This window comes from Enhydra lutris, unplaced genomic scaffold, assembly GCF_002288905.1.
Source record: "Enhydra lutris kenyoni isolate GAN:26980312 unplaced genomic scaffold, ASM228890v2 scaffoldscaffold27, whole genome shotgun sequence".
NCBI lineage: Eukaryota > Metazoa > Chordata > Mammalia > Carnivora > Mustelidae > Enhydra > Enhydra lutris.
In genome coordinates, this window is record NW_019154111.1 from 21,624,690 (window position 1) to 21,648,425 (window position 23,736).

The following is a 23,736-nucleotide window of genomic DNA, read 5'->3' on the forward strand; positions in this document are numbered from 1 at the left end:
CTTAAAACAACAACTAAAGAAACAAACATTTGAATTTAACATGAAAAACAAAATAATCATTTTGTAAAGTTGAATAAACTGATATTCATTTGTATCAGGTGTCTGAGACTATTTTCCACTTTTTAATTTATGTTTTTAATTATCATAACTAAAATTCACCTTTTTGGTGCATATCCTATCAATTTTAATATGCATACCGATATATGTAACCAGCAATACAGTTAGAAACAGTTTCACAACTTCTTTCGCATGTAAACTCCCTCATGCTACCATTTTAATCATGCCTTTGGGGATTAGGGGTAGGGGAAGGTATACTCACTGGTATGTTATCATTCACTACAATTTTTTCTTTTTTTTTTTTTCACTACAATTTTTTTCAAGAGTAGAACTCTTCCTTCTTTATTATATTTCAGACTGTGCAATTTGTTTGAGACTTAGTCCATCATTTTCTGAAATTCTAAAATAAAAATGTGTTCATAATGTTCATCTATTCTATGGAAGCATTTTCTTGGAGTATTTGTCACCTAAATTTTTTCTTTCCTGTTTCTTTTTAAATATATATGTATATATATCTTATCCTTTTTGATTACTTATTTTTATGGGATTTTTTTGAACTTGAGATAATTATTTTGATTCCTTGGGAAATATACAAGACTAGGTTCCAGACTTATGACCAAGTGTCCTATTTTTATTTTATTCAGCATTTACTTCTAACCTAATAAATAAAGTTAAGCAATCATGGATTTTTCAGGCGGGAAGTATTTTCTTCTCACTGTCCAGTATGGAAAGGGACTGCTATTTACAAATATGGTTTATTTGCATATTCCATTTTATAGCCACTTTCTCTATTCCTCAAAGCTAAATATAGTCTAGAGATGATCCTGACAGCATATCCTGCACATTGTCACTACTTCTGTAAACATAAGATTTATGTCTCCCACCTCAGGTTATAACAATCCCTTTCATGAAAGGTATTCTGTCAACTCATTCAGAGAGGCCACAGAAGCTTCTAGTCTCTGTTTCCTACCCCAGGAAGATACATATTATAATTCTGATTTAGGTCATCTGTGACCTCCTAGCTTCTCCAGAAATAGTTTGTGTGTTATATCTGGCTATTCTTTTATACTGTAGATAATTTTTGAATAAAGGATAGAACATGGGTTAACTTTATGTCTTGACCTTCAAACTGAAAACGCCAAATGTAGCATTTTTCCATAACTGTGCCTCTCTGGGGTGCCTGGGTGGCTCAGTGGGTTAAACCTCTGCCTTCAGCTCAGGTCATGATCCCAGAGTCCTGGAATCAAACCCTGCATTTGGCTCTCTGCTCAGCAGGGAGCCTGCTTCCTCTTCTCTCTCTGCCTGCCTCTCTGCCTACTTGTGATCTCTGTCTGTCAAGTAAATAAATAAAATCTTAAAAACAAAAACAAAAACAACTGTGCCTCTCAGCTTCCAAGGTTTTCCACAAGGGACATGGGGCATCTAAATCATGTAATCTGGCTCAATCTGGAAGCTCAGTTCTGGGTTACAACACAATCCTTTCATATGTACTTTCATTTAATGGAATTTTACAAACACCAGTTTCTCATGGGTTTTTTTGTTTTCTCTTTAATCAAATCTACAACCAGAGAAAATAGTATGTGCAGAGACATTTCCTCCTCTTACCAATGTGGAAAGTACAGTGTCAACTGTAATTTTCCAAGATGTACTTTTCAAAAGCATGTAGACAGAGATCTAGATAAAAATGTACTCTCTAAAGTCTAATCTGAAGTATTTTACTGCAATTATCTCTTCTGTTTATTCACACTATGCAGATGAATGCCAGAATATTCAGAGCTTTTTAATTAAAAAGTGACTATAAGTGATATATAATAACCACAGAGTTGACACACAGTAATTGCATCATGATTCTCCCAAGATTTTTATAATAAATACTCAAATGTCCCAAGAAGCCTATTTGTAACAATATACCATAAGAACTAACTTGAATTAATAGGGATCACCAGAGCAATTGCTTCCTTTTCACAGAAATTGTGGATCTTTTAGTTAATGTGTGTAGAAATCCACAGTTACTAAATTGTCTTTCTGTGCAACTCAGTAATGACTTAAAATAATCATCTATTAGAAGACATTAGCAAAGATGTTCTAGAATTTGAAGTCATTTTCAAAATTGTAAATTTCAGTGATTTTTTTTTTATAAGCAGTGGCCTCAAATGCCCCTTTATAACAGTTTCTTTAAAAAAAATGTTCCTGTTCCCACTCTCTTCAACATAAAGAGATTTATACATGCACACACAGATGCATGCAAACACATTCACACACATGTGCACATACACACACACACAGGGGCACGGGTATATATTCCCTTTTTCTAGTTTGCTGATAGACACCTTCTCTCTGTGTCTTCCACATGGCTGAACAAGAAAGAGTTCTGGTGTCTCTTCCTCTTCTTATGAGGACATTAATCCCATCATGGGGGCCGCAATCTCATGACTTCACCTAAATCTAATTACTTTCCAAAAACCTCACTTCAAATACCATCACCCTGGCAGCTAAAGTTTCATATATAAATGGGAGGCAAATGGTGAGGGAGAAAATCAAAGCATTTAGACTATTAAAATACTCATATATCAAATAAAAATATCTTATATGGAATCTTTGAGAAAATTTTTAAACAGAATCTGAGATTCCCTGACATAAACTCTTCCCAGGTCTCTGTTCCATGTCCTCCAACTCTTCCCTCTGAACACTTGACTCTAGCCACACTACTCTCCTTTTAGTTCCCTTAAAACTGTTTTGCTCTTGTTCTCTCTCCCAGGAAGTTCCTACCCAGATCTTCACACTGCCAGTTCCTTCAGACTTCTCAGGTTTCATTCAAATTCCACCTGCTCAATGAGCCATTCTGTTGCCAACCTTACTAAAAGACACACCGGATACTCCATTTATTATATCATATCACTTACTGTTTGATACTTTCCTATTCATGCATTTCATTTCCTCTGGACTTTCTTCTCAAATAAAAGTTAAGCTCCATGGGGCACCTGGGTGGCTCAGTGGGTTAAAGCCTCCCTCAGCTCAGGTCATGATCCCAGGGTCCTGGGATCGAGCCCCGCATCAGGCTCTCTGCTCAGCGGGGAGCCTGCTTCCTCCTTTCTCTCTGCCTGCCTCTCTGCCTACTTGTGATCTCTGTCAAGTGGATGAATAAAATCTTTAAAAAAAAAAAAAAAAGTTAAGCTCCATAACTGCAGAGACTTTTTCTGTCCTGTCCACTGCTGACTCTCCTGTTTCTAAATTGCATGTGGTTCAGAGTGAACATACAGTAAATATTTCAGAATAATGAATTAATTATTTTTTTTTCCTTAGAGAGTGAGCATGATAGGGGTGGGGGACGGGCAGATGGAGAGATAAATCCTAAACAAACTCCACACCCAGCACAAAGCCCAATGAGGGGCTCAATCTCATGACACTGATATCATGACCTGAGCCGTAACCAAGAGTTGGAACATTAACTGACTGAGCCACCCATATGCCCCAAATTAATGATTTTAAAAGTTAGAATTTAGTATATCACATAGTCAATAAGCTATCTCTGTGTTAATAAGGTACATGCATAATTATTTCAACTTTAACAAAATAATCAAAATAACTATCATTTAGTCCTGAAGCTCAGAAAATGTAAAAATTTTGAAATAAGAAAAGTATTTCCCCATAATTCTATGGTAATTATATGTATTGTATATTTTTCAAACAATTCACCCTCTTATGTTAATTATACATCTTAAAATTTAAAGCAAATGCATTTAATTATCAATATACAGAAGAGTACTTTTAATATAAATGGCTAAAAATGGTTTAGATCTGCTAGTACACAATTAGAGTTTCTCACAGAATAAAATAACCTCAGACTCTTAGGGACAGTCAATGGCCTATGAATCCAATATTGGAGGAAGGGTTAGAGGGTTTTTTTTGTTTTTGTTTTTGTTTTTGTTTTTGTTTTAATATTTTATTTGTTTGAGGGAGAGAGAGAGAGAAAGCAACAGAAAGTGCACACACACTCAAGAGAGTACAAGTGGTAGAAAGGGAGAAGCAGGCTGCCCATCAAGCAGGGAGCCTGATGTGGGACTTGATGCCAGGACCCTGGGATCATGCCCTGAGCTGAAGGCGCCGCTTAACTGACTGAGCCACCCAGGTACCCCAGCGTAAGAATTTTAAGCGGAATGCCAGCATCATATAGTTTATGAATAAATGCAATAAAACACAAGTTTGTCTCATTGATGTTTTCTGTAATTTTGGCTCTTCTGTCACTCCTTCACTCCTCACCACGTTTCTTTCTCATGATCTAACATAATGCTCCCATATATGCATCTTGTCATCTACCCTTCCTTAACCTCTACACTTAATCCCTCATTCTCTCATCTTTTTATCCCTTTCCATTATTTTTCATTTTATTTGTCCTAAAATAACAGGTAAATACAGATGCTATTGAGCTGAAATACCTGATAATATTTAAGAAATGGGGGGAAACACCAGGTGTGTTAATAGCACTTTTCCTCATATCCAGTCCCTCATCTGAAACTTCAAACTTGTAATTTATTCTCTTGATTTCAACAACTAGAAACATAAATGTTTAACTTGTCCCCAAACTCTCTTACTTGTTGCTATATAAAGAAATTATTAGATGTTATTGGTTTGCCTCTTGAAGTGACTCCAAAGATAAATTGGCTTGTTACCTGACATATTCACAGATTATAAAAACATTTTGAGTACAAAAGGGTAAGTTAATACAGGGTCATAGGGTAGGTCTATTTTTAATTTTTTGAGGAATCTCCACACTGTTTTCCAAAGTGCCTGCACCAACTTACATTCCCACCAATCATGTAAGAGGTTCCCCTTTCTCCGCATCCTTAACAAAATTCGTTGTTTCCTGTCTTGTTAATCTTTGCCATTCTAACTGATGTAAGGTGGTATCTCAATGTGGTTTTGATTTGAATCTCCCTGATGGCTAATGATGATGGACATTTTTTCATGTGTCTGTTAGCCATTTGTATGTCTTCGTTGGAGAAGTGTCTGTTCATGTTTTCTGGCCATTTTCTGACACAATTATCTGTTTTTTGGGTGTTGAGCTTGTGTAGTGAAAAGAAGGGCCATATGTACCCCAAAGTTCATAGCAGCAATGTCCACAATTACCAAACTGTGGAAAGCGCCAAGATGCCCTTCAACAGAAAAAATGGTAAAGAAGATGTGGTTCATATACACAATGGAATATTACACAGCCATCAGAAAAGAAAAATACCCAACTTTTGCATCAACATGGATGGGACTGGAGGAGATTATGCTAAGTGAAATAAGTCTAGCAGGGAAAGTCAATTTTAATATGATTTTATTTACTTGTGGAACACAAAGAATAATATGGAGGGCATTAGAAGGAAAGGAAAAGTGAATTGGGGGATATTGGAAGGGGAGATGAACCATGAGAGAATGGGGACTCTGAAAAACAAACTGAGGGTTTTAGAGGGGAAGGGGTTAGGGGGATGGGTGAGTCTGGTGGTAGGTATTAAGGAGGGCATGTATTTCATGGAGCACTGGGTGTGGTACATAAACAACAAATCTTGGAACACTACAAAAATAAAATTAAAAAAAAAACAAAAGGGTAATTTAATTTTTTAAAATGGGACATGTCATTCCTGAAATCTACATTCACAATACCTCTCTGTTCCATCTCAGCAATAGCTTCCTCTCCTGACTGATTCACAATATGAGGCACAAAAAGGCAATAAATGTGAAAATAAATAACTACTCTAAAAAGAGTCTACATCACGTCCCTCCTTGTGCCTGTTTCCACAATTCACTATTTGATTTTAGTAAAGTTATCTTTCCTGATGCCTTATCATGCGTTGAAATTTCCAATTCCATGCCACTGCACATATTACTCTTTTCCATAAACCTTACTTACTCCATCCCATTGAGGAATTCTTCATTCATACTCTTTAAGATCCATATCAATTATCATCTTTTACCATAAGCAATCTTTAAAACAAACATTTCCTTGATACAGAATTAAACATATACTCAGCTGTGTGGTTTGGACCCACACAAACACTTCTACCGTTCACTTACCACACTGAACAAATAACATTTGTCTTTGTTTGTGAATCCTATTTAGTTAGAACAAGGGCACTTTTAAATTTAAAATATGTTACAAAATTGACTTTCTACTTACAGTAGTAGTTATACCCAGCACTAACTTAAAAGACTAAGGTTAGAATTTTAAAAATTAGCAGTTGTATAGGAACATGATGATTATCCATTATTAGGTTATATGTGACATTACACATTAAAAAGACATTTCTTATGCTCTTTCTGGCTCACTCTCTCTCAAATAAATAAATAAAATCTTTAAAAAATAAAAATAAAAAGATAACTGGGTTGGGAAAAAAGCAGTAAAGACATTTCTATTTGCAGATAGCATGATACATGTAGAAAATTCTGAAAGATCCAGTACTAATCTATTAGACTAACAAGTTCAGCAAGGTTACAAGATGTAAGATTAATACCTAAAAGTCAATTCCATTGCTATAATGTAAATAAATAACCCAAAAAATAAATTAATAATTCTTTATTTACAATACCATAAAAAGATAATATAACTTAGAAATTCAACAAAATAAAAAACAAAACTTAAAAAAATGCTTTTACTCTGAAAACTATTAGATATTTCAAAAAAACAAAGACCTAAATAAATAGAAAAACATCCTATGTTCATGGATTAGAAGACAATATAATTAAGATGGCAATACTCTTTTTTTTTAAAGATTTTTTTATTATTTATTTATTTGACAGAGAGAGATCACAAGTAGACAGAGAAGCAGGCAGAGAGAGAGAGAGAGAGAGAGAGAGAGAGGGAAGCAGGCTCCCTGCCGAGCAGAGAGCCCAATGCGGGACTCGATCCCAGGACCCTGAGATCATGACCTGAGCCAAAGGCAGCGGCTTAACCCACTGAGCCACCCAGGCGCCCCATGATGGCAATACTCTTAAAATTTATCTGAAGACTTAACATAATCATTTTCAAATTCTCAACTTTTTTTTCCCACATACTGACAATCTACTATTAAAATTCCAAGCAATGGAAATTCAAGCAACATAACAGCCAAACAATCCTGACAAAGAAAAAATTTTGGAAAAGTCTTATTTCCCAATTTCATAAATTAGTAAAAAGCTGTAATAATCAAGACAGTTTGGTACTAGCCTAAGGACAACCATACTGACCTTTTCACTAAGTTAGAGTTTGTAGAAGATCAACTTAAAAGCAGAACGTTTAATATTTAGACACAGGATTAAAACAATAAAGTAAAAGTGCCCTCCAAGTGTAAAACAATGTTCTATAACCAAACTAAACTGACAAGAATCCTCGGGAAAGATACTACAGAATTTTTTTCAAAAAATATTTTTATTAGCTAATTTATTTGCACTCTTGATCGTTATTCAAGATGTATTAGAATGCTTGTAATTAATGGCAATGAGAAGATATAAAATTTGTTGATAAGTCAAATATTTTGATACCTCTTGATAATCTAAATTTCTATTATATTTAAACTCTAATATTCCTTATAGGAGCAACCCATTCAGAGCCAAAGCAGGAGATGTATCTCTTGCAATACAGACTGTAGCAAAGTACCAAGAAAAGTAACTAAGAGAGAACAATCAGAATTCAAATAACCTAGGCCAGGTGGTGATGCCTGGACTGGTAGCATCACCATTACCTGGAAACTTATTAGAAATGTGTATTTTGGGGACATACCACAGATAAGAAACTTTAGTGTGTGTTATAAGAAGCCCTCCTCCAGGTGATTCTGGTGCACGAAAAAACTGATCTATGGAAATAGTAAGAGGCAATTCCTCTATAGAAGGCATCCATTTAATTAATATTTTAATGGCTTTGAGTAATTGTCAATAGAAAAGACTGAGACAGAAAAAAATATGACCTAAGGAGTGTGAGGTCAACAGAATTGAAATGACTAGCCACATTTATAAAGCCAAAAGCAGAATCAGTTGATCTGAGATTGCCGAAAAGGATTTAAAATTGAGGATGGATTGAGGATTATGGAAAGTTACATATGAATCATTAATCTTATAATCTTGTTTGAAATGTTTGTCCATAAACAGCTTGAAAATATTTAGATAGTAACCCCTGTGCTTCCTTCTAGCAAAGAACATTTTGGTAGAGACTTCAAATGGGCATGGTCGTTTTGAGGCATGATATCATCTACTAATGCTCACAAATATCTAATGTGACAGATAAGTGGTCAGGAATTCTTTGATTTTACGTTTACCAAGAGAAGAGGTCTACTTCTAATCTTAAATCTATGAAGACACTGTATCTGCTTAGTCAATAGAAAAGAGTAAGTACAACACTCTATCCTCAGAACCCAAGACACAGGTCACTTCTACTTCCAAATTCATGAACAATCTCTTCGGGAGCCCTGAAGCTCCAGAAGTGTCCTATTATACTGAGATAGCCCTAAATGAAAGGCTGTGACATGTAGATATTCTGTTTAACAATCTTGGTGTCCCCAGCCTTCCAGTATTTCCCAGATAATGAGTCAGATATGTGCACGAAGCCACTCTGAACATTCCAGACCATCTTATTTGCCAGCTGCATCTTCCTCAGACTGTATCATGTACAGGAAAAGCATTATCCAGCTAAGACAGGTCCCAAATTCCTGACCCACAAAGTTGTAAGGTATGAAAACACAATAGTCATTTTAAGCCCTAAGTTTTAGAATAAGTTTTTACACAATAGGTAGCCAGAACATATAAGTATCCTCTTCTGAAAGCAGGATACATCTTTTTGACATTTTGAAATCTCAACAGATGTCAGAAACCTTAAAAGTGAAGTCTTGCAAGGGCTCCAGGGGATTATGTAAGGAGGTCCAGCACTATGCCTGAGGTCCTGGCCTCCTTGTCAGGACCTTCTCTTCCTTTTGCCAGGGAAGTAACAACAACAGTACTCTAGATAAAGAACATGACACAGTGCAGAAATAGTTTTATTAATCATGATTAACATATTACAATAACTTGTATCTTTATTCAAGGAGAGCTAAGGAGTAATGGGGAAAGTCCAGATAACTGTGGTACCTTGTTCTTTTTTTTGCTTATTTTGTTCATTGTTTGGTTTTGGTTTTGTTGTTGTTATTGTTGTTTTTCCAAAGTAGAAACAGAAATGAGTTTAGGTTACTGGCCCAAGGATGTAAGGAGTATTGATTTATGAACCCATTACTTAATCTTATGTTGTATATTTACCTATGTTAAGGTAAAAAAAAATCTTAAATTTTGCTATTTTTTTTCTTACCTAGAGGCTAATCACTAATCACCCTGTTCTTGTGTCCTTTCACATGAAACTTTTATAAATTGTCTATGGAAAAGAAGCAGCACCTAGATGTACAAATAGAAGAAAGGAAATAACATCTGATATCCAACCCAAACACTTGGCTCTCATAAGCATAAAATATTTCTGTACTAGTTATTCAATTCAGTTATCATGTAGAGAGAGACATACAAGAAGTACTATGGATGGTCATTTGTTTCTTTTTAAACAAAGGCCCCTGAAGATATTCCAGAGTTGTCTCTTCTGTGCATGAGGCTTTCTATGCTTAGTTTCTTCTTTAAGGCAGCCACGAGCACCAAGGACTTCAGATAGATGTACCAGTTAAGGCCCTCCAACTGTAAAGTAGCTTCTTCTGCAATAAGAATCAATATTTTGTTGTTGTTCATTTTTTAAAATGGAAGTATACTTGGCATACAATGCTGTGTATTGTATTTTAGTTGTACTGCAAAGAGACTGGACAATTCTGCACAATACGTAATGGTCACCAACATGAGTATAGTTAAATCTGTCAACATACAACACTATTACAATATTATTGACTATACTCCCTATAGTACATTTTTCATCTCCATGTCTTATTTATTTTATAACTGGAAGTATCTACCTCTTTAATCCCCTCACTTGTTTCACCCATCCACACCCAATGACTCCACTGGCAACGACCAGGTACTTAAGATCTGTTTGTTATTTTGTTCATTTATTTTGGTTTGTGGTTTTTGTTTTGTTTTGTTTTTGTTTTTTTTTTAATAAAATCATGTCTTTTTCTATCCGGCTTATCTCACTTAGCATAATAGTCTCTATGTCCATCCATGTTATCAAAAAATGACAAGATTTCATTCTTTTTATGGCTGAGTAATAGTCCATTGTGTGTGTATACTGCCTCTTATTTATATATTTATCTATCAATGGTCATTTGGGTTGCTTCCATATTTTAGCTATTATATACATAATGCCACAATAAACACAGGGTGCATCCAATAATTCCACTACCAGCTCTTTACCCAAAGAAAGTGGAAATACTAAATCACCTTTACTTTCAGTTTCATAGGTTTTGGAATGGACTCAAGTGGCATCATTGAAAACCAGGCCGCTAGCAACTGTCAGCACTGAGAGGCGGCTGGCAGCTTTGAATGACACGCCGACAATGGCAGCCAGTTGCCAGGAGAATAAATAAATTCTCTGAGCATCTGCTTAATTCTTTGATAATGTTTTCCATTTTGTAAAATCAATTATTTATAGGGCAACAGTTCATCTAAAGTAAGATGAATAAATATGAAATGCATTTTCCTCATGATACTGACACTGTTCACTATAACAGCATAACCAGATACTACAAAACATATAGGAAAAGTAAGTTTTTATATATTACTCATATCCCTTGATCTAAGATCTTGACAGGAATACTTATAACAAATAAATTCAGATTTCTATTATAATAAAGCCTTAAGTATTAGCTGAAAAGTCATCAGGTTAGTCAAGGAATCAAGAGTATAGTTTGAAACATCAACTCTCAAATTCTGATGATAACTTCTTTTCTATACCCTTACTCACAATAAGTAGATTTCTCCCATTTTATATTCACATCAACTGTCTAAACAGGTTCTCTGATTGATAGAAGAGTCCACATCTCTTCTAAGAGTCAGATACAAATAGTTTTCTTTTAATGACTAGAGGTGGCAAATCTAACCACCCTAATTTAACACTTTAGAACTCTAGCACCACCGTTTACCCCTTATGCACCAAATACAAAGGACCTCTCGACCTTTTCGTGCACTTCTAGACTAGGATTCTAAAAATCAATGACTTTGTTCACTGTTTTATCAATTACCTTCTTCTGCTATGACCTGATATCCAGATGTCTCCTCCTTCTGACATTAAATTCTCCTTGGGTACAAATCCAAAGTGTCAATACCTATGTATCACTTTTTAATTCCTCTCTTAAGTAAGCTGCTTTCCAGAAATCAAATCCAACCTCACATATGGAATGCAAATTTGGCATTATGAGAGTCAAGCAAGACTAAGAATGATCAAATGGAGAAATCTTGGTAGGTACCAATTACTACTGTGTTGGCTTTCCATCTGCCTTCTAATTAATCTCTACAGGGTAACTTCAGTGTATTGTTGTTTACATGTTTTACATATAAGGAAAGTGAGCTTCACTCTAATTAAATAATATTAAATGATAGAGTATGGAAACTCTTCACCAAAGGAGTAAAACTTCCACTTCTTTAGTGATCAACTCCTAGGAACTTTGAACAATGCTTTGAAATATGAAGGATGGATTTGGAAAAATAACTGAAGCAATAGTACTTGCTTACTAAAAAAATTAAATATAAATCAACTTAATAAACCAGGCATTTTAATAATTACAACCTAATGCTTGTAATATTATTCCTATCCATACCTGAAACCTTATTCATGGAACTAAACGTCAGAAATTACTACAGGATGTTATTAAGGGTAATCACTGAATACTAGGAACTTATACTTCAAGAGAGAAGTATAGGAAATCATTCTATTTTGTTCATGTAGAAGAAAGATACAAAAACCTATACATCCTACCTGTTCATGAGATTAATTAACTAGCTTCTGACTAGTATTGAATAAGTTGCAACATGGCAACAAAAATTAATAAAATAGGGCAATATTCTGTTATGAATATGACATTTAAATTATATTTACAAATAGAATTTTCATAAACAGTAACTCTAAAATGTATAATTCTTCAATGTTGTGCATAAGTATAAAAGCCAGGATATACTGACTCCTGAAAACTAGTTTTTACTTTTCAGAAATTTTCAGTTTCTTGTTAAATACAACTATTATTAAAAACTAAATTATATAAAGTTATAATAATCAAATAAATTATGAAAAATAGGAAGATAATTCATACTAGTCATAATGTCCTGATTATTTTATCAGGTGTTACCATTACAGAAGTTCTTGAGATTTACATCTCCTATATCTGTGTGGCAGAAATACTGCATAATGGTGTGCTACTGTAACAGTTTGTCCAATTTGTTTAGTGATGTCACATTTGAAGCTTAAAATTGGTATTTCAATCACCAAAATCAGCAAATACTAATAAGCAAGGCTATTATTCCCAGAAAGTCATTTGTTGAACATTTACCTGTACACTACTGTATATAGCTATATGATTATTTTCACTAATTCACAATGATCTCAACACAGATGACAAGTGAGTCAGGGCAGATGGAGATAAAAATATGAACTTTATTAATAATGAAGCAGTTTTCAGAGCTGCTTTTAGATCTGCAGCTAAATACGTTTTCTAGTCGTATGCTGCATAATTAGATAAATTTACTCCTGGTCCCAACCCAGCTGACATCTGCAAACTAACCTTGAGCAAGCAGTCCCAAATCCAACCACTCTGTAGGCAGACAAATCTACAAATCAGGGGCAGAGAAAGGAAAGGCTGAGACAAGCATGCTCTGCAACTTCTCTCAAAGTCACAGCATCATTTAGTTTGGTTGGCTGCTTGTCACAGTAAAATACAAAATAACAATAACAAAACAAGACAGATCCACATCATAGCAGATTTCCAGATACGAGTGTTCCATGAGTGCTATACCTCTGTTTAACTCTCCTTGCTTTCATTCTGAACAAGTCATGACCTTTCTAAATATCAATAATAACAGGACCACCATCTCATTTATACTCAATCAGGCAACAAAGACAAATGAAAGAAAAAGAACCCATCCTCCATTTTAAGATGACTTCCTAAAATATTAAGCAACTCTTCTTCATCAGTAAAAACTCAGATGATCACAACTACTGCAATGAAAAGTGGTAAATTTCATCTTTATTGGAGGCATCGATGCCTGAGATATATTTTATGTTCTATTACTAAAAATGAAAGGGGGAATGTATGGAGAATCTTAGCCATACTCACCAATTTCATAATTAAATGAGTGAGAAGACAGGTCAGAAATGTAGCTGAATGTATCCTGGAACATGGGCAAAGTAAATCATTGTCTACCATAAACTTTGCTTTCTTATTCCCTGAATTCATTACAATGAAGGCAATAGAAATCTCACTCATAGAAGTATATATAATAAGACTGCAAAGCAATTGCAAGAGACAACACAAAAGAATTTAAAGGACTATACAAAAACTAAATAATTCTAATAACTTTGCATTTAGTCAGTCATTGGGCTTAGACAGGAGAGGGGGAAATGATGTATCCCTACAAACCATTCCATATTTACATAAAAATTAATTAAATGACACTCAATTACTGTCAACAATTTGAAGGACGACCCTACAATATAAGAAAGCTAAAATATAGTATACTCAAAAGGAAAAATAATGTTACTTGACCATACTAAATATTCAATTGTCTCCAAAACTGTGTGAAAAAAGCATGGCCTACATGTCTTTATGAATCTGCTGTATTAAATGGATAAAAAATAATCTGTAAGTTTACAGATTACTTTTAACTAAATCTGATTTTCTGAAGGAACTGAGGCTGTTTAAAGTGTGTCTTCTTAAGTAGTTTAGTAATTATTAGAACATACGTTTGTATAGCAAACACTTATAGATAGTATGAGTTTAAGCATCATTCTAATACTTGTCTAAATTTCTTCAAATTCTGGAACACTGATGTTTGAATTAATGAGATTTTACTCTAAATTCTAATTTTTGCAAGGACACAGAAAGCTTCATTATCAGTAATGTACTTTTCAATCCTTGATGAAATGCCTGAAATAAATACTGTGTCATTATAATGTAATTCCAACTAGAGAAGAATATTGAATGTGCCTTAATATCTCTTCCTAATGTGACTTTGCAGTACTTTTGTTAGCACCAATGCAGAGACACTTAACATTATGTGATTAAGTTAGCATGTTTTAAACATTTCTGATTTCTTTTGGAACTAGCAATGAATCAGCATGTTTCTAGATGCTGCTGAGAATCTCCATCTAAAGAACAGAAGTTTTAACATTTGCCTAATACTATGCCCTCGCTATAAGATTTCCCTTCCATTCAATTTCATCATAGGAATCATTTTTAATCAGAGAAAATAAGCATGATAATCAAATGCAAAGTAGCATAGGCTCATAGTGAATGTTTGTTCTAATGAGAACTTAACTTCTGCTTATGTCAGATAATTTAGCTCTTAAAGCTGTAACTGACTATTAAGCCAAGGAAAAGTCTAAGCAAATCTATACTAAATTCCTTCAGGAAGCTAGAAAAAAATTCCCCTATAGCCCTTATGCATTTCCTCACCATTAAAGAGGTCACAGTTTCTCTGGAGCCACAAGTGTACCCATATCACATGCCTCATCAATTCTCAGTCTTTGGTCAGCCCTTCAATTAATATCTAGGATCATATTAGAAACACTAACAAAAACTCACTTGATATAGCTAGGCTCATTTGTTGAGCCTGCAAAGTTAAACTAGTCTAATTAAAGGTGGTGGTGAATTTCAAATGACTTTTGCATCCATTCTTCTATCCTCCAGACATTATTCAAAAGACCTGAATGTTAACACTATCTGCAGGCTCACTTTTAATGACATACACCTTACACAGAAAGAGACAGGTCATGCAAAAAACAGAACAGAGCAAACTACCTAATGCCATGATAAATGATTAATTTGTTTTCTTGAGCTAGAGAGCAAATAAATATTTGGTTGCCTTGATGAACTGAGGGTCACCAGGATGGGTTTCCTCCTCAAATGCTTTTTGAAAAATTTTTAAAGAGTATTTATTTATTTATTTATTTGAGAGAGAGAGAGAGAGAGAGAGAGAGGGAGAGCGAGAGCACAAGCAGAGGAAGCCACAGGCAGAGAGAGAGGGAAAAACAGGCTTCCCACTGAGCAGGAAGCCAGATGCAGGGCTTGATCCCAGGATCCCAGGATCAGAAACTGAGCTGAAGGCCTATGCTTAACCAACTGATCTACTCGGGCACATTTAAATGGTTTTTAGAACCTTGAACTCAATATGTCAATTTATGTGTGGTTATAGTAAAACAAAAACCAAAACAAAAAAACCAAAACAAGATAAAGATGGGTTTTTAAATATAAAATTTCTATAAACTGCTGTTACTTAGATTTAGATTGTGACAATGAAGCAATCAAAATGAGATGCCAAAGAAAAGAATATGACACGATGTTAGGAATCAGTTTTGAATCTTGCTGAAATTAAAACTGTCAGATGATAGGGGTGCCTGGGTGGTACACTTAGTTAAGTGCCCAACTCTTGGTTTTGGGTCAGGTCAGGATCTCAGGGTGGTGAAATAGAGCCCCATGTAAGACTCTGGGCTCAGCATGAACTGTGCTTGAGATTCTCTCCCAATGCCTCTCCCTGTTCTTTCTCTCTCTCTTTCCCTCTCTCCCTCCCTCCCTCAAACAAATAAATCCTTAAAAAAATGTCAGATGATAGATACACTTTGTTCTCATTTGGATTAAGTAGGAACCTCACACATTAAGTTTACACTGGATTCCTAAGTTTTGGGGCAGACACTGGGGTTATATTGAACTGATACAGAGCTGCGGTGGAGTATGAAAGATAGAGGCAAAATAAATTCAAAAGCTAGGCACAGACTTCTTGCTTCCTACTGAAATGATGAGTGTAGAAAATATCTTTGCTCCCAGTGGAACAACAAAAAACTTGATAATACACAAAATCATAACTTCCCCTGAAAATATCTGACAGCTGATATTGGAGGTCAAGCAATTTGCTTAACTTTTAAGGAAATACAGGTACCTCTAAGAAAGAATGGTACAGTGACAAGAGATTCATGCTAAGCAAAGCACAGGAGGAAGACCAGGCCGTCATGCTAGCAGTTAAGAATTCAAATATATGTATAGATATAATGCAGCTATTTCATACAGTCGTTTTTAACCCAACTACAGGCTCTTCACAGAATATTACTGAATGTTAAATAGAAAGAATGTGGGCTGTGTACCAAATAAAGCCTTCATCAGTGGTGCCAGGTTGAGGGAGATGAGTGAACCTTACTGCAAAAAAACATAAAGCCTTGCAAAAAGCCCTTCCTAGATTACTACTCCTAGGAGATAAAAGCTTTAAGTTGCCATAAAAAGAAAAATAAATCTATTATACCCTAAGACAAATTTCAAGACCTACTCCTTCTGGGAGAAGGGGAAGTAACATACCCTCTACTAATGAGAAAGAGGCATGAAATTACTGTTGTCCAGACCACAAGATAACTCCTACCATTAAGAAAGGGAAGAGAAAGCCCCATTATGGAGACCTAGAGACTCAGGGACTGAGTCTAGAGCAGGACAAGAAAGAATCTCTCTGCCCCTGTACAAGCTAGCAAGTATTGAGATAATAACTTTCTGCTGGGGAAGGACAATGCATGTAGACAGATTCTCTCTGAGAGAATCATGAGGAAAAGCTGGAAGCAGAGGATAGAATAAAACAAAAACCTTTCAGCAATCCAGTCTTATGTACTAGTTAACACTAAAGAAATTATAAAGCCAGTGGTGCACCAAAATAACCATAATAGCAGCAATACTGAAATTGAGGTCAACTTCCAACTACATTAATTCAATTTCCACACAAAAAGTAGTATAAGAAAACATACTCAAGCTTAGATAAAAATTACCTTAGCCTCTACATTCTAACATGTGATGTTTAAGTTTCAAACAAATACTAGAAGACACACACATGCACACACACACACACACACACACACACACAAACAACAAGAAAAATCACCTAGTATCAAGAGATAAAGCACTTAACAGACCCAGACTTAGATATGGCCCAGTTGTTAGAACTACCAGAACTACTGGGTACTTAATTATAATTAACATAAAGGAGCTGATAGAAAAAAAAATGTGTATGAACAGATGGGAAGCACAAATAGGAAACTGAAACTCTAAGAATAAAATTAAAATTCTAAAAAAATAACCCCATAGTAACAGATATGAAGAACGTCTCTGAAGGATTCACCATGATACTTGGCACAAAGAATCAACCTGCGCGCTTGAGGACAGGTGAGTAGAAGCTACCCAAACTGAAACACAAACAGGGGAGAAAAAACTAAAAATAAGTGAAACACAAAACCAAAACAAACAAACAAACAAAAATACAGCATCTGAGAGTTGTGGGAGATATCAAATAGTTTAACATACGATTAATTGTTCTCAGTAACAGAAGAGAAAAACAAAGCAGAAGAATTAAAGAAGATAATTACTAAGAATATTCCCCAAATTAAGTTAAACTACAGAGTCAAGAACATCAGAAATTCCAGTTAGGATAAATAAATAACCCCTCCCTCAAATTAAAAAGACCTACATATAGAATATCTAAAGTTCAAACACCAAAGACAAAGACAAAATCTTGAAGGCAATCGGAAGAAAAGACAAATTACATATGGCAGAAATCTCACAAAAATTATATCAGACTTCTTGTCAGAGTACAATGAATTGGCATAATTAAAGTCCTTTTTAATTATCTATAAATCTTAAACTCTAAACTCAGTGAAATTATCACTGAAGAAGTCATTATGGCAGTTTGGCACAAACGAAAACAAATATAATTTGTTAACAGCAGTCATATACCTGAAGAAATTTTAAAGTTCTTTGGGCATGAGGAATATAAGATTCAGACATACCTGCACAAAGAAATGTAGATCTCCACAAATACCTTAAAAAATGAAAACACACTAGACATTTTTCCTTAATTTCACTTAATGGTTACTTCCTATCAAAAGCTAGGAGAAATGTAATGTAGGTTTATAGCACTCAAAATTAAAACATTTTACAAAAAGGGCACAACAGATGAGAGGAAGGAACTGTATTGCCTACTGGCATAGAGTACTTGTATGTGAAATAGTGTAATATTCAAGAGAGACCATAACTAATTAATATTGTAAACACTGACACTCACTAAAACAAGAAATGAAGCATAAAAAATAAGCCACAGTGGAGATCAAATGTAATCATAATCTAAAACAGGCAAAAAAAGCAGAACAGAGAACTGACAGTACACATGGAAAACCAACAGTGTAATATCATCAACAGCCCTTCTTAGATTACTCCAACTCATAACAGTGATGAAGAAGATACACAGAAAAGTCATAAAAGAAGAAATTAGTAAAGAAAAAGTATAGGCAAAAGAAAACAAGGAATACTATTTAACTTTCAAATCATATTCAGTGCATAACTATGTTCAATCAGTATTACTTCCAAAATGTATTTTAGGTAACCTAATATCTAAGTGAAGGCCTAACAAGTTTTTTAATTCATACTCTACAAGCCATGGAATTTTAGACTCTGGTAATAAGAGAGACAGAGGTAATTAAAGAAAACAACTCTTTCTTGCCAGAAGTTACAAGATGTGTTAGTATAGTATTAATTTAATCAAATAACGAAAGATTTGACTTGAAACCATATTTTATTATATCAGCATTTTTAAAAGTGTGAAAATAAAAAATAAAAATAAAAAATATGAAGATGAGACTGTATCTAAAATTTTAAAAACTTTAATTTTATGAGGACTTTTTGCTGAGATAAAATTGATATCAGGAAATAACTAATTTGGATTAAACACGGATTTCTTTGAGAATATAGGCCACTATTTGGACTACATGCTATTTTCTCAACTATAAAAACAAGTCTGGAGAAGATGACTGATCATGGGCATAATGATGGCATTCTGATGATGCTGTCATTCAACTCTCAGGTAATATAGCACATCTGAAATTAGAATAAAGCAATCACTATTTTGTCCATGGTTCGATCTTAAAGCAATTATTTAATGCCTAGAAGCTGCAGTTTCCACACTTGAAGATAATCCTTACACATCCAACTTATGTAATTCCAAAATACCGTGAATAGTAATTCTAAGAATCAATCCAATTTGGATAATATCGGTTATTTTCATAATTGCCATGAGTTCAAACATTATCATCATACATGAAAAAAGACTTTAAGTCTTTCCTTTTCATGTACAGTGAAGCAATGTTTTGCAATCACAGTATAATGATCAATGAAAGAATGCCATAGGGACAATGATGAGGGTCAAGTTTGGCAATATTATGTTTTTTAAAGATTTTATTTATTTATTTGACAGAGAGAGAGAGAGAGAGATCACAAGGAGGCAGAGCAGCAGGCAGAGAAGGGAGGGGGGGGAGCAGGCCCCCTGCTGAGCAGAGAGCTCCCATTCCAGGACCCTGAGATCATGACTTGAGCCAAAGGCAGAGGCTTATTAACCCACTGAGCCACCCAGGCGCTCTGGCAATATTATTATTAGGTATTTTGTGTTAGCCACTTGCATGGAGATAAATACCCGCAGAAGTCCTTGCTGTTTTAAAGCAGAATTAGACCCATTCAGAAGGTGCCTAAGATGAAAAAAAAAAGAAAAGAAAAAAAAAAAAAAACCAGCATAGAAATGAGAAGTTTTCCAGGAAAAATGTCACAATGTAGGGATTACTTTGATAGAAAAATATAAATATATGGGCTACTTGAATAATAGCTTTTGGGGGGTTGTTGTTAAACTATAAAAGAAATAATCAAATATTAAATGGTTACTGTGTCTAATCTTTGGTTTTTAAGATTGCTCATGTCAATTCTTCCAATCAGTTCCAATCAATATTTAATAAGCAACACAGAATTCAGAAAAAAAATATAAATTAAAGGAAATGATAAATCTAAGTAAACTTTGATATGTGACAATGTTCTCAATATTAGAATGAAATATAAATTAGAGGAACCTCTGAAGAGCGTGATCATATAAAAGTTACGCCAATTATACATGGTCCCCCTCACTCCTCAAAAGATGTTCTATGGAAGAGTATGGAAGAGTATGTAGAAACGTAAAGACTTTGGTTTAAAAAATCAGTGTTATATCATTTGAATCAAGAAAATATAGCCCATTATAAATGTAAGAAAAATAGTCTGGTTAATAAAGGAGTAAACTGTAAAACAATTCACTATCAAACATTTAATCAGCCAACTCCTCCCTCTACTCCCTCATAAAAATGGCAATGATAGCAACAAAATGATATAAGAAAAAGGAGGGGAAAATCCTACACAATCCAATACCTGGAGACCTATCTTTCTGATTAATTAAGAAATTTGCCAAGCTTATATTACTAACAGATTACTATTTTGGTTTTTTAACAATGACTGTAAAAAATCTCAGACAGTTCTTCACCCTATTCATGCAATAAGTTAAAAAAATAGGGTGAGGTTTATTCTTTTTTTTTTTTTTCTCTCAATCAAAAAACTACAAACAAGGTACACTCTGAGTTTAGTCACTTCGGAAAGTTTCTCTATTTCCGGAGCCAACTTTTAGAAGAAAAAGAATTCTAGCAGTTGAGTGAATTCATTAAATTTGGAATAGAGCATCTTTGCTGTCTCACTCCAACTCTCAAAATTATTGTACTTTCTACCTAAGAGATCATACAGTCAATTTCTCAACTCATTTGCCCCTCAGCTAGAAGTCAGTGTTATCTACATCGCCAGAGATTTAATTTAGGTTTTCAGCAGATGTCATATTCTGAGGATATGAAGTAAAGGTGACAAAACTAAAATTTGATCTTCCGGTTCTTCAACTTACCTGTATTTAATTAAATATTTCACTGTATTCCATTAAAAAAGTCAAATCCTAATTTCATGAAGAGATTTTTAAAAAATGTTTTCAGATATAGACTATCTCTTGGTCTTTTCTATCCATGACACACTAAATATGCTATATTAACTGTAAAGAATCACATTAACTTTTTTTAAAAAATAAATCTTAAAGAAGAACTTTATTTTTAAGACAGCCTTATAAAAGTCTGCCTGCCATCTGAGAAGAAATTGAAAAAAAATCAAGAAAAGATAATTTTATCATTAAAAAAATGGATGTTAAAACAAAAACTAAACAGGTTTTACCAACAAAACAAAAGTCCATTTTTAAAAAATAAAGAGGCATCTCCTTTTAAATTCTTATTTAGGCCACAAGTATTCCAGTAAACAATTATTTCTCCAGTGTTAAAAGTATTTTATTATGATTTATTCTATGCAAGTGAATAGCAATAAACAACATAGAAACTTTAATATAGTTAACCTTAATTATATTACAAGTCCAGTAATCATTACATCATAAACAGATATCAAGAAGACATTATATGGAATAACTATGAAATAATATTTGTTATGACAAATCAACTACAGAGATAAACCAGACCTACTCTGTTGCTAGTATTAATTTTAAATTCTCTAAAGGAAAATTTTCTTTAGATCAGTAAGAACAGGATAAACATTAGGATGGAAGGAGGCTTCTATTAAGTCAAACTATTTATTCACAAATATTGTTATGTTCTTTTTAAAGGGGTAAACTGATTCTAAATTCACATGGAAATGCAAATGTTCTGGAATAGCCAAATCAACTTTGAAAAAGAATACAGTTATGCTGTCTGATAGCAAAGCTTGCTAAAAGCTGTAGTAATCAAGAAAGCTGACCTAACCCAATAACATAATAACATGTACCCTCATAAACTGTATATTCTAATGGACATAAAATTGGAATATTAACTAGGGTCAAAACAGGCCAGGTAGTACAGTTTTAGGGGCATGATCAGGAATTTGGTTTTCAATTTGTTGCACTGATTATTGTTGGAGGCCACGACACGGCTGGAGTCGTGGATCAAACCAGGCCCTGACTTGTGTCTCCTTTAAAGTCCAGACGCCTTGATAAGGGGTTAAGGACAGGAAAGTTGAGTAACACTGAGAAAGGGTCTGTGCTACACGTTGTGCGCTCGCCTACGTGACTTCCCACACATTCTCCTTACAGAAGGGAACAATGTGATTAGGGTCATAATTCTTAGTTGGTCCTTGTTGTTCCTGTACTGCCCATAATCCACTCCCTGGTTGATTGTAACTTCTTGTATCAACAGTAGCTAATGGCATTAGCTGTGACTACCTGGCATCACGAGATTTGTTTGTAGTTAATGTAAACTTGTTATGGGAACTTGCGGTTATCTGACTAGATACTGATGTATTACTCCTTCTATTGTGGTCTGCCTTATAAATGATTATAAGATGTGGAATAAAATCGGCACTGTTGGACATCCTCCTCAGTGCTCCTCCTGCCCCCATCTCTTTATCTCTTAATTTCTTTTCACCATCCTCTTACCCTCACGTTCCTGGTGCTGCGACAGATTATGCCTGTTAATCAACAAATTGGAGAGGCCAAGTAGATATTTGTCTGAAAGTCAGATTATATTCCAAACAAGATGTATACAACATTTGAGAGTCACCATCATGGATGGATGACATTTGAAGCCACTACACTGGATGAAATAAAGGAATCAATATGGATATAAACAGTGGTCTGAGGGTCAAGTACAATGGCACTCCAAGGTAAGAAATCAAGTAGATATAGTGAAATTAGTAAGGATGATTTGTAAACGACAGCCAGTGACACAGAGTCAGGTCCATCTGTTTAAAAAATTATCTTTTCTCCACAGAAATGCCTGTGTATCCTGGCCAAAAATCAGTTCATGAAGGTCTGGATCTCCATGTAGCTGCAACTCTATTTTCCAACTTTCTATTGTCCCACTAATCCGTATTTTCATTTTGTGGAAACACACTTTATTGATTACTACAGCTTTTAGCAAGCTTTGCTATCAGAGAGCATAACTGTATTCTTTTCCAAAGTTGATTTGGCTATTCCAGAACATTTGCATTTCCATGTGAATTTAGAATCAGCTTACCAATTTCTACAAAATAATAAATTTTTGGAATTTTAATTGGGATAAATTTGGATCTATAGATTAATTTGAGGATAATTAACTTCTTAACCATAATGAATATTCCAATTAATGGACACACTGTATCTCTTTATTTATATATTCTTTAATATTTTCTTAATAATGCCTAGTAAACTTCACCATGAAGGTATTACACATCATTTCTAAGAAACATCATGAAGTACTGAATATTTTTGATGCTTTTGTGAATGTTTTAATTTCAATATTTAATTTTTCATTGGTTATACAGAGATAATTTTTATTTAATTATGATGCATTTTGCAACTTTGCTAAGCTTATTAGATTTTTAACAGAGTCCATAAGGTTTCCTACACAGACAAACATACTATCTATAAGAATTTTACTTCTTCCCATTCAATATGTAGGCCTTTTGATTCATTCACTTTGGATGTATTGCAGTCCCTACTGATTTCCTTTTTGTTCTCTTCGCATCTTCATTTTATTATTTCTCATCCTTTGGATTTAATTTGTTCTTTGTTTTCAAATTCCACAATATAGAACCTGAGGTGTTCTGTGTTACAAATTTCCCTCTAAGTACTGCTTTTGATATATCCCACATATTGTAACATATTTTTATATTCATTTATTTCATATTTCCC